Raw genomic sequence first — 13,321 nt, 5'->3', positions numbered from 1 at the left:
TCTGAGCCTGACCAGGGGCTGCACCTAGGGATTGGGCCTGCCCTCTGCCACCCGGGAGCAGGCCTAAGCCAGCAGGTCGTTATCTCCCGAGGGGTCCCAGACTGAGAGAGGGCACAGGCCGGGCTGAAGGACCCCTGCTACCCCCCAAGTGCACAAATTTTTGTGCACCGGGCCTCTAGTATTTATATAAGTCTGGAAGATTAGACACCCAACATTTCAACAGTGGTTACCTTCAGGCCGTAGACTATGGATGCCTTTTATATTCTTTACATTTACTTGTATTTTCTAACTCTCCTACAAAAAAAAGTCATCATCTGTATAATGTTTAAGGTTATTTTTTAATAAGATAAATACATCAAGGATTTTGGCAGAATGGTGTGGACAGAAGAAATGTGCCAGCCACCTGGGTACGTGCGGAGGGGATGGAGGGTGAGAGAGCTCAGCCAGGATGGGGGGGAGAGGAGGTGGAAGCTCAGCCAGGATGGGGGGGAGAGGAGGGGGAGCTCAGCCAGGATGGGGGGAGAGGAGGTGGAAGCTCAGCCAGGATGGGGGGGAGAGGAGGGGGAGCTCAGCCAGGATGGGGGGAGAGGAGGTGGAAGCTCAGCCAGGATGGGGGGAAAGGAGGTGGAAGCTCAGCCAGGATGGGGGGAGAGGAGGGGAAGCTCAGCCAGGATGGGGGGAGAGGAGGGGGAGCTCAGCCAGGATGCGGGGGAGAGGAGGGGGAGCTCAGCCAGGATGGGGGGGAGAGGAGGGGAAGCTCAGCCAGGGTGGGGGGAGAGGAGGGGGAGCTCAGCCAGGATGGGGGGGAGAGGAGGGGGAGCTCAGCCAGGATGGGGGGAGAGGAGGTGGAAGCTCAGCCAGGATGGAATGGAGAGGAGGGGGAGCTCAGCCAGGACGGGGGGGGAAAGGAGGTGGAAGCTCAGCCAGGATGGGGGGAGAGGAGGGGGAGCTCAGCCAGGATGGGGGGAGAGGAGGGGGAGCTCAGCCAGGATGGGGGGAGAGGAAGGGGAAGCTCAGCCAGGATGGGGGGGGAGGGGAGGTGGGAGCTCAGCTAGGATTCGGGGGGGAGAGTAGGGGGGAGCTCAGCCAGGATTGGGGGGGAGAGGAGGAGGAGCTCAGCCAGGATGCAGGGAGAGGATGGGGGAGCTCAGCCAGGATTCGGGGGAGAGACCAAGCAGAGGCACGGTGATGACAGCCTGGGTTACTCTCTGTCCTGTTTCCCCTCCAGCTCTGCAGTAAACAGCCATCCTGGCCTGATCTGAAGGGAAATGTCCCAGAAAGAGAATCAGACCTCTGAGGTCCCTCCATCCCTGAGATCCCTCGAGTCAATGAAAGTAGGGTTTTCAGGGCAATGGCTGGGAAGAAGACACCCAGCTAAAAGAAGACCTTGGTGAAGGCCTCACCAATGTCGCACAGACCAGTGTCTGAGGCCACTTGGTCTGCAGGTGTGCAGGTGTGCCCAGCAGGAATTCCAGCCTCTGCCGGTGGAAGCTGCATCTGCTGTGGTCTGCGTGCGGGACAGTCTGCTCAGGTTGAGGGCTCAGGCTGAGGGCCCAGGAGAAAATGGGCACAGGGAAGCAGAAGTGCATAGGCTCACAGGGAGCTCTGCAAACTGAATTGTCGAGCCCATTCTATTAGCCTTTCAGCGAGTGCATCAAGGTGACAGCACAGATGTTCGGTGAGTACTTAGCGGCGCACGGAATTAGTGGAAACATCATTGCTCACAGACACAGGAGCATCCACAAAGGTAAAGACGAAAAGCTATAAAAACATGAGTAGGTCATGCAAAGCAAACAACTGATACTAATGTAGTCACACTGACTGCTAACCATTTACCTTTGACATACAGCCTAATGACTATTGTATGTGCTGTTAAGTGGGGAGGATTTATAGAGAAGCAAACTTCGGCTTGCTCAGAGGAAGGATGTCCCAGTAATTGAGGCTGCCCAACAGTGGGAATATTCCAGCAGAGGCAGCCACGAGAGAGGGCTGGCTCTTAGATCCACGCTCCACCCCAGGAGGCTGGCCAGCATGGAGCCAGGCCCAGGCCCCAATTCCCTCTGCCTCCTGTTGGGTCTGGCCAAGGAGAGCCTTAGCAGGGCATAGGAGAGAGAAAGTGTTCCTTCCCAGGCTCCCTCCCTGCAGGGCCATCTTGGGCCTCAGGACCTCTGAACAGAAGGTCACGGTCCCCCAGGACACAGCCCGGCCACCTCCACCTCCAGCTTCTGGTTTCTGCTCCTTCTCTCACCCTCACAGCCCAAGAAGGGGCATAGCCGGGCAATAGCTATACTAACCCTGAGTTCCCGCACTACCCCTGTGGTTTCCCTACACTCTGCCCGAACCTTTGTAAATTGTTCCTTTAGTAAAAGCCTCCTAATGTGAGTGTGCCATCTGTTTCCTGCTGGGATCCTGGCTGATACATGGGGGTTCCTAATCAGACAAAAAAATTAAACTGTATGGCCTCTCTCCATCGTATAGTTAATTCAGCAGTTCCATGAAATGTGAGTCAGACTCATGTTGTCTGCTGCTCTATTTCACTGCAGAACTAACCTTTCTGTTCTCCGCCATATTAGAGGCGGCTGTGGCTCACAGCTTCAAAGCCATTGCTGCCCATGGCCACATGCCTACAGACAGGGAAACTGAGGCCTCCCAGAGCCTTGCCCAAGGTCCCAGCCAAACACAGAAAGCCAGGGACCCCAGGACCCCACCCCAAGGTGCCTTCCCTGAGCAGAGCCATCCAACTGGCCCCTCCCACAATGGAGGCAGCTGCCCCTTCCCTCCCCAATCCCCTTCCCTCCCCTGTCCCTGGTGGGACAGGCCTTTGGGGAAAATGATGAGGTTTATATAGCATTTTGTGGTAAGCACTTAATAACTCTCCAGGCTACAGATCTAGCTGTGCATGGGCTGGGGATAATTCACAGTAAAATATGACTTTTCATTTATCACAGTGACATGTAATAAATACTTCCCAGTGAAGCTTGGGCACAAAAGGAGGGTGAGCAACCATCAGATGAGGCTCCATGTCTGAGTGCTGGGGTTCAGATTCCTGGCAGTTGGACTCAGGACCTAAGCAAACCTGAGTCTTAGGGGTCCAGAACCCTGGACCAGGGATGCTCACAATGAAATGGGAAACTCCTGGGTGATTACCAGCCAGTGTGGCACCTCCACTTCCCACCAGCCTTACCAGCATTTCTGGGAAATTGAGACCCTCCCTCCTAGAGCCAAATGCCCCAAAAGCCAGTGGCGCCTGAATCCAAATGTCAGGCAGATGTCCTCTGCCTCCACCCTCACATCTGGCTCTCTCAGACTGTCTTAAAGAGCCTACCCCCGCACCCTTTGCACCATCTCCTTCCCATCCCCACTGACACTGAGCTCATAACTGGGCATTTGAGTTGTTTTCCAATTTTTCACAATTAGATCATAGTCATAGCTCCCATTTATTCTGCATCTACCATGGGTCAGAAGCACTGGCTCACTTAATTCTCAAAACCCCCATGGCAGCCCCAGCTGGTTTGGCTTAGTGGATAGAGCATCGGTCTGTGGACTGAAGAGTCACTGGTTCAATTCCGGTCAAGGGCCCATGCCCAGGTTGTGGGCTTGATCCCCAGTGGAGGGTGTGCAGAAGGCAGCCAATCAATGATTCTCTCTCATCATTAATATTAATGTTTCTATCTCTCTCCCTCTCCCTTCCTCTCTGAAATCAATTTAAAATTTTTTTAAATAAAAGTAAATGAAAATTTTTTTTTTAAAAAAAATGGCATTGTCACTACCCCCAGCTCACAGGAGAGGGCTGACATGCAGAGGGCTGAGTGATTTGCCCAAGGTAACATTGTGATCACGTGGTGGCATCAGACCTTAACCCAGATCTGGCTGTCATAACCCCAGTGCCTTCATGGCTATGTGTCCATAGGCTGACGCTCTATCCACTAAGCCAAGCTGGCCAGGGTCAGAGTGCATTATATTTATGTAGGAGGTGATCCCAGGAGGTATCAGTAGAACAGGGAAGGAATGAAGCCAATACAGAATGTGTTATGACCAGGCCACCAAAGAGGACAACCACGGACTGCGGGACAGTATGGAACATACATACACATCCCAGGTAACCCTGCCCAATGAGTGAGGGAGCTGGGCTTTATAGCCACCAGTTCCCGTCTATCCCCAGTGGAGGTGGTTCCTCCTCTCTACTGAGAGGGCTGAGCAGATGCCAGTAGCCAGAGAAAGCTTTGGGGCAAAGAGCCTCAGGTTGCCAGCGGCAGCTGGCAGGCATCAGAAATGATGAGTGCCAAGGGGGCCTGGGCAGAGCACCGATCGTGTCTGCCTTTCTGCCCAGGCCCCTGTCATCACTTGCTGACACATACAGGAGTCACCTACCTGTCTTGGTCTTGCCTCATCTGACATATCCACCAGCTCCAGTGGCCACGTGTGACCAGAAGTCCACTGGCCTGGGGAGGAAAAGCTTCAGGAAAGGTTTCCGTGGTGGTGAGAGGCTGCGTGGTGCACGTGCACCCACACTTAGAGCTCTAGGGGTGCTTTCCCTCCTCTCAGAGCTCTGACTCCACACCCATGACCCCACCCAGGGCCAACCATAGCTCAGGGACCAGAACAAGAATGGCCAGGACCACCACCACCTCCGACAGAGCCGCATCCATGCAGAGCCAGGGCTCCGGGATGCCCTTCGAGCCGTTTTCCACCTGGAAAGTGGACTTTCCTGCTGGTGCCCCGAGATGTGATGGGAAAGGGCCCTGGGGAGCACACGGACCTCAGTTCAAATCCTTGCTCTGCAGCTTGACACTATGTGACCCAGTGCAAGTGGCATGTTAGCTAAACCTTGGCGTATTTTTTATTCATAAAATGGACAACATATTCCACACCACACACAGTTGCAGAAAGAGAATAGATCAACTCAGACAAAGGCCACAGCCCGGAGATCTGCATGTAGTAAGCACCTATTTTTTTTAATATATTTTGTTTGATCTCAGAGAGGAAGGAAGAGGGGGAGAGAGATAGAAACATCAATGATGAGAGAGAACCATTGATCAACTGCCTCCTACATGCCCCACACTGAGGATCAAGCCTGCAACCCCAGCATGTGCCCTAAGGAGGAATCAAACCGTGACCTCCTGGTTCATAGGTCAACACTCAACCACTGAGCCACGCCAGCCAGACGTAAGCACCTATTTTCCTCCTCACTTTCTGTCTGGCCTGGAGAGTCGATGGCGAATTCCTTCCATCTTGACCCAAAGACCCCGAAGAGCCCCAGCAAGAAGAAGCCTTGGAAATCCTGAGAGAGGTGGCTGAGCATCCTGCTTCCCTGGAAACTCTGAGTGGGCAATCTGCCCACTCTCCTGCTGGTCTCCACACTCCCCTCCCTGCCTGGCCCCCAGGTCAGAAGAAGGCCCAGATGAACCCCATCATCAACATTGTTTAACTCCATGGACTCAGGAATTCTCTCAGGTTCTCAGTGATCCCCGCGGACACACTGTTCTCAAGGAACAGGGTGTCTGCGAACCCATTTTTCAGATGAGGAAGCTGAAGCTCCATGGGGATGATAGTTCTCCCCAAGCCACTCAGCGGGTTTATGAGAGAATGGGGGCTGGGGCCTGGGACTGCTTCCCCTGCCCTTGACCCCAGGGCTACCCTGCCCATAACACAGCATTTGGGTGCCAAAGATGCCGCCCAACCCTGCTTCCCACTCCAGATGTGAAGCATAGAGCAGTAAACAATTTGTGGCATTTCTCGCCTGTTGAAGTGGATTTCTTGCTTACACAGGATATGTGGGTTTCTGAATAATTAAGTACAACACTCAACTTCCAGGGCCCAAGACTCCAAAAGGCACACAAAGCGGAGGCAGAAATTTTCCATCAGCAACTGAGCCAGAGAGAGGTCGAGAAGTTGTTCCTCGTGTCTGAGGACCAGGCAGACCTGGGCTCCCCCTGGGACAAGAAGCCCAGGACAGTAGGGCCGTCGGGGATGATCTGGGCCCAGCACCTCATTTCCAGGCAAGAGAACTGGGGGCCAGAGAGAGGGACTCACCAAGGGTCACCTGGAGCCTGAGCCTGAAGCCCTGGGAAATGGCAAAGGTCTTAGATGGGAGTCCAAATCTCAGGATTTGAATTCAGCTCTACTTTTTAGCTGTGCGACCCTGGGCAAGTCACTTTCTCTCTCTGAATCTTAGTTTTACTCTTTACACATGTTGATAACCCCTTTCTACAGATGGGAAAAAGGAGGTGAAGAAAGTGAAAACTGTTGGTGGATTATATACAAAGATGGATGGGCTTCAGAAGCCTGGCCCACGCCTTCTGGGTCCCAGCATGTTCTTTCTTCTCTCTCTCCCTTCCTCCGCCTCCCACCTCTGCGGCCTCTAAGAAAAGACTGAGGACACGGGAAGCAACAGGAAAATGAGGTCGAATTAGACCCAGAGTGCCACTGTCAGAGGAACAACAGAACTCGACAGAGGCAGCTGGTAACATGAAGAAGCAGAGTTCAAGGTCAGCAGACTGAAGGCTGGTCACATCCCGGGACTGTGAACCGTCATCATCACTAGCATTCAGTGACTGCCTACTGTGCCAGCACTATGCTAATCCCCTTACATACTCTGCCACTTTTAGTACTTACAACATCTCTGAGATAAGGTTCTCATTTCACAGAATGAGAAACTGAGGCTCAGAGAGGTTGAGTAGCTTGCCTGAGGTCACACAGCTAGCAAGTGGCAGAGCCAGGATTTAAACACAGTGGTTAGCCCCCAAGCTTGCACTCTTAAGCCCTCTAAGTTTCTGCCCGCTTAGAGGAGGTAGGTGTCCGCTGAACCCCCAGGGACTCTATGCAGCTCAGACAGCGGACAGTCTCCACAGCTATAATTGATGGGAGGTGGTAAAAAAAAAACTCCTCTCACCCCTGCCCCTGACTAGACACGGAAAAGGGGACATTTTGTGGAAGGAAAGAGAGAAATCTGCCCACCACCCCAAACAGATTAGGATCACAGATCCAGTCCAACTCTCCCATTTTGCAGATGGAGAGACTGAGACCTTGGTGGTAGAGGGACTCCGCCAGACAGTACAGCTGCCCAGGCCAGCCCGTTTCCACCTCTCTTGGGCAGACTTGATGCCACCCCTTCCCACACGGAAGCTCAGGCTGCAACCTAATAAAGCAGTGACGTCTCTGAATGATGTTTAATTATTTTGCAGTAGAATCACTTTAATGGGCTGCATGAAACAAAGAATTTTAATAAAATTCCATGTGCTCTTGGGACTCCAAGCCCCTCCCCATGCTCCCCTTTTTTACTCCTCCTGATCTCATGAAGATATAACATTTGTCACTGTTTCATGAGGAGCCACAGTGCCCCGTGCTATTTATCAAAAATTGTATTTTTGAGGGAAAAGAAGGGGAGGGATGAAGTTCATCACAGAGAAGCCTTGGCAAGAATTTGTAACATTTCAAAGTCCTCAAATCCCTTTTCCTATACAGACTGAATGGGTCAGTCCCCAGATGGCCTGATCCAGGCTGGGGCTGGCCCAGGACTCCTTAAAGCATTGACTATCCTCCTTGATCTGACCTGTGTCTGTCTTCTCCAAAAACCTAGTTTTGTTTTAAGTAATATAAGCACAAGGTATTATGCTAAACTGCTTCCAACTCCCAACTCCCAGCTCTGTTCCCCCTAGGCAGCCATGTCTAACTTTTTAAAACGCCTCTTCTTATATTTACCTCCATTTTTCTAAATAATATGTTTCTGCTGATACATCTTGCTTCATCAATTTTAGACACAATCTATTGGCTTACTACAGTGATAGATGAAGATTTATCTCCCTCACACCACCTGTACCTCATCTTGCCATATCTCTATTTTTAGTTCTTCCATTGGTTACCTCTGTGATATTCCACCCTCTAAAGTTGCACTTTGTAAAGGGAGAATCTGAAGGCCCTGGCCAGATAACTCAGTTGGTTGGAGTGTTGTCCTAATACACCAAGGTTGCAGGAGGTTGCAGATTCAATCCCCGGGAGGTCACAGTTTGATTCCTCATCAGGGCACATGCCAGGGTTGTGAGCTCGATCCCGGTGGGAGTTGTACAGGAGGCAGCTATCAATGATCCTTTCTCATCTCTCTCCCCCTCTCTCTTTCTCTCTCTCTCTAAAAATCAACAAAAACATATTTGTTAATGCTGTTATAAAAAAGAGAGAGAGAAGCTGCACTTTGGAAAAAGAGATTAATACTCCTATCTTTCCCTTCACCTCACTGCTCCCACTTTCACCTCCTAACTTCTGTCATCCATACTTTTCACATTTAGATCTACAGTTTATCCTGAGTTAATTTTTTTGTATGGTATGTGATCGGGATTGAGGCTCATGAATACCATTGCCTAGCGTTAACAGGCCCTTTCATTGGGGAGATTTATACCTTCCAGCTCGAGAGAAGTATTTTGCTCTGTTTCTGGATCATCTTCACCCGCTATGTCCCTCCTGTGGAATTCCCGCCACTCAGATGCTAGACCTCATGGGATGTTTCTCTGGGTCTCTTCTTTTTCTCTCTCGTTTTTTTGTCCTTTTCCCCTTTTGTTTTGCTTTCTGAGAACTTTCCTTAACTTTACCTTTCCAACCTTGTATTGAATTTTTTTTCAACGACAGTATCTTTTCTTTGCAAGTCTTCTATCTTGTTTCCCCATAGTCTCACTCCACAGCTCTACCCTTCTAGTTGTTACGGGATAGCTGCCCTTTTATGTGGATCATTCTCACTCCCTGCAGAGCCTTCTGCACTGAAATGGGGGGAGAGGGGGGCCTGAATCATCCAGCCTTGGTTGCAGTTCCAGACACAGAACCATATCTTTGAAGAGTCCATCTTTTTTCCTCCATTATTCCTGCTTTTCACATCTTCTCTCTTCTCATTCTCTTTCTCATTGTCTACAATCAGACTCTCTGGGGAGAGGAACTCTGAAACAGCTACTTACACTCAGGAAATTGATGGGAGGTTCCCAAATTCAACTCTGAGGAGAAGGTACAGGAAGGAGAAATGGATAGAGGCAGGAGATGAATTGTAATACAACCGCAACAAAGACTTCACTGATCCCAGAGACCGCTGTGCGGATGGAATGGCCCTCCAGTCATTCACTGTGAGCAGATGGTCCTGCTGTGAGAAGGGCCTGAGCCCTTGTACACCTCTGGCCCCACAGTGAGCCAGCATTGGCTGCAGGGAGGGGGTGAGGCAGCTCTTTTGTAGCTAAGGCAATCCCAGAACAACTCTTTAAGAGCCATCAGCTGTGGTACCAAGGACTTAGCACAGAAGGGGCATCTGGGCAACACAGTATACGACGGCATCCACTATACTCAATCTCTCTCTCTCTCTCTCTCTCTCTCTCTCTCTCTCTCTCTCTCTCTCTCATGCACACATGTCCCATGTGAAACAAGGGCCCTGAAACTACCTCTTGTACTAGATGTCTCTACGGGGATCCACAGAATGCTATTCCCCCTGAGCTCCTGCCGCACCCACACCTACCATTTGGAACTGAAGGATGGGATAGAGGGAAAAGAAGCTGGCGAAGGCGGGTGAATGACAGCACCATGTCTGTCCTGGACCAGAGGTGGGGAGTAGCACCAAAACTGCTAAAACTAGCACCTTTGCACCAAAGCCTCCCGCCATAACCCCCAGCTCAGCTCTGTCTCCCCCACCCCTCCTGGGAGCAAAATAATGTAAAAATACCCTTCCAAGTAGCTCATCTGCACTACAAAGAAAAGTTGGGGACAAAGATTTTGACTACAGGAAAGAATTCAAAGTGAAAATGCTCAGAGGGGCCCATTAATAAAAACAATAATTCCTCTCCCTTCCTGAGCACTCCCAGAACACAGAGGGAGGAGACAAGGGGAGTGAAACAGGGGAGGCTTGACAGACTGGCTGAAACAGCAAATGCCACTTTGTTGTTCCAGAGAAACGTAAAAGTCTTTCGGGGGTTTTTTGTGGGATTTTTTTTTAAATATTTTTATTGATTTCAGAGAGGAAGGGAGAAGAAGAGAGAGAGAGAAACATCAATGATGAGAGAGAATCATTGATTGGCTGCCTCCTGCACACCCCACACTGGGGTTCAACCCCCAACCCAGGTATGTGCCCTGACCGGGTATCGAACCATGACCTCCTGGTTCATAGGTCGATGCTCAACCACTTAGCCACGCCAGCCAGGGCTAGATATACCATATTTTGTGTATCCATTCATCAGTTGATGGCATTTAGTTTGTTTCTACCTTTTATGAATATGCTGCCATGAACATTCATATACAAGTTTCTGTATGGATATATGTTTTCATTTCTCTTGGGTAGATATGTAGGAGTGGAATTACAGAGTCACATGGTAACTCATGTGTAACTTTTTTGAGGAAGTGCCAAACTGTTTTCCAAAGTGGCTGCACCATATTACATTCTCACCATCAGTGTATGAGGATTTCAATGTCTCCACATCCTCACCAACACTTGTCATTACTTATCTTCTTTTGAATTCTGGCCATCCTGCTGATGCGAAGTGGTATCTTACTGTGGTTTTAATTTGCATTTCCCCAATAGCTAATGACAGTGAGCACCTCTCTCATGTGCTTAGTAGCCATTGGTACCTCTTCTTTGGAGAAATGTTTATTTAGATCCTATGCCCATTTTAATTGGGTTATTTGTCTTTTTATTATTGAGTTGTAAGAGTTCTTTATATATTCTAAATGCAAGTCCTTTCTCAGTTACATAACTTGAAAATATTTGCTCCCATTCCATAGGATGGCTTTTTATTTTCTTGATAATGTCCTCTGAAGCACAAAGGTTTTTTATTTTGGTGGAAATAATTTATTTTGTTGTTGTTGTTGCTTGTAATAACCCCACCATAAATATTTTTAAAATGAGGCAGGTTTTTAACAACTTGCCTGAGAACACATTATAGTAACTGACAGAGCCCAAGCTGCCTCTGAGGGCCGGGCCTGCTGAATGGGTGCAGGTTCCGGAGCCCTGGGAGAATGCGTACTCCTACCCCTGCCTGTGCGAGTCGGGAACGGCCAGCATCGGCTCTGGCAATAAAATGCTGCTCCCGTCACAGATGCAGGTACCTGAGCCACCACTCAGCAGGTCTGCCCCGAAGGGCCATGGGCCCCAAAGAGAATTCTCCCTCCAGGAAAGTTCTATAAGGTGCGGCCTGTATAGAAAGAGCCTCTCGATGTAGGTCCCACCAACTCCAGGGACTGGGAGCTGACTCGACAGTACTAAGAGGCTCTTACACAGTCCTTCATGCTCCACTTTAACGTTTCCCATTCATCACCTCATTTTTCTCTAATAAACAGTCATTCCTTCAACAAATATGTACCAGGCACCTACGCTATGAAAAGCACTGAGCTGAGAAACTGGAAGACAAACTGTCTTTTCTCTTCAGATCGCCCTGCGGCAGGGGACACACTACCGTCTCTGCTCTGAAGATGAGGAAATGGAGGCGCTACTTTATGACCTGACCAAGGTGACAAAATCAGACACGGGTGACCTGACAGGGCCCAGATCCTTGGACCCTGTGTCCAGGATCTGTCTATATCACAATGAATGTCAGTGGGGTAAAATTCAAGGTTATCCTTGAATTTTCCATGTAAGAATGGCACTCAGCTAGGCCAGTGTGGCTCAGTGGTTGAGCATCCACCCATGAACCGGACACATACCCAGGTTGCTGGCTCCATCCCCAGTAGGGGGCATGCAAGAGCCAACCAATCGATGATTCTCTCTTATCATTGATGTTTCTCTCTCCCTCTCCTTTCCTCTCTCTGAAATCAATAAAAGCATATTTTAAAAGATTGGGACTCACCCATTAGAGAACTATTACCCAAGCCCAAGAACACAAGGGCATCCACAGATGGGTCTCACAGCAACCACTCCTCCTGCCCACAGCCTCAGAAAGAACCTACTGCCCGGTGCTGACTTGGCAATCCAGCTTCCGGCTGAGGAAGAATGGGTCCAAACCCATCTTTTGATTATTAGTATTTTATGACTAACTTTCCAGTCAAGTCCTTTATTACAACAAAAGCCCATCCAGCCCTGAGCACATTGTTCTTGTCTTTGAATTTTATCTTTTCAATTTAAAAAAACAACAACACTCACATAAGGCAGCACAAATTAAATCACCATCAAAGACTTCCCTTCCCAAAGAGCAGTCCACAGACATGAATCCCAGCACTGCCGCTGGTATAGGGGGTGACGTTGCCCCATTCACTTCACCTCCATGGGCTCAAGTTTTTCCTCTCAAACAAGTAGTCTGGGCTCCCTCTCCTGAAAGCCCTACCAGTGGGAACAGGGTGTCCAGGCAAGAGCGAACAGGGTGCAGTCGGAAACCACAGGCAGCCCCACTGGGACAGGCTGCCCTGGCATCCAGAACACAAAATTGCCTCCTGCCAAATGCCAACGGGACAGGTTCCTTCCCCCAGGCTCAGGGCATGGGCCGTGCAACCTCCATAGAGGATCCAGGCAGCGGGCCTGAGTGGCCACTGCTATCTGGTTCCTTGGAGTGAACCTGGACGAAAGGACTCTGGAGTATCTTGCTTTGATGGAAAAGGACACAGGATTCCCCATCCTGGCTGGGTTCTCTCTGAGCTCAGCCTGGGTTTCAGCTCAGGGAAGACCCAGTATTCCCCTGAACTCCCCTCCTCTGGCCTCTCCTGGGGCTTGGCCCTGATGTGATAGCCACCTTATCTTTCCCAAGTTTCTTTCCATTCTTTCCAATGCCCCCCTAGCTCCTGGGAGACTCAAGAAATTCTCCAAACATACTCACCCTTTCCTAGGTAATCCCATTGTCCAGCCCCACCCTCTCCCTCCCAGTCCTGGCCTCTGCCACTATACCAGGCTTCTCAGATGTTCAACAAATGTCATGAAAGGGAGGGAGGGAGGGAGGGGAGAAGGTAAAGGAGAGTGGAGAGAAAAAGATCAAGTGGCCAATTCATGAGGGGGCCTGCTGACTGGGATCCTCTATGGAGGTTGCAAGGCGTATATTTATCTGATTTAACGTCTTGGGCATCATTTAGGGGCTTCTCCACTGCTCCTACCTTCCAAGGCAGATCCCTCACCTCCATCTCACACCTGGAAACACTGAGGCTCAGGAAGAAAGGAGAGAGCTTTCCCAGTGCATTTAGAGGCAAGAGATTCAGATCTTGGGCATCCTAATTGCCTGGCTGAGCTGAGACCTGGGGTGTGAAGTACTAATGGGCAGCTTCCGCCCACGCAGTGATGAGAGAGCTGGCAGATGCTCACAGACAGACCAGAGGCATCCGCAGGAGTGGGAGCCACGCCAGCCTTCTTTACCACCCCCCTCCCCTCGCCCACCCCCGGCTTTAG

This window comes from Myotis nattereri (genome assembly GCF_964212035.1).
Source record: "Myotis nattereri genome assembly, chromosome: 16".
In the NCBI taxonomy this organism is placed as follows: Eukaryota; Metazoa; Chordata; class Mammalia; order Chiroptera; family Vespertilionidae; genus Myotis; species Myotis nattereri.
The sequence above is the reverse complement of the archived record's forward strand: the minus strand, read 5'-3'. Positions refer to the sequence as shown.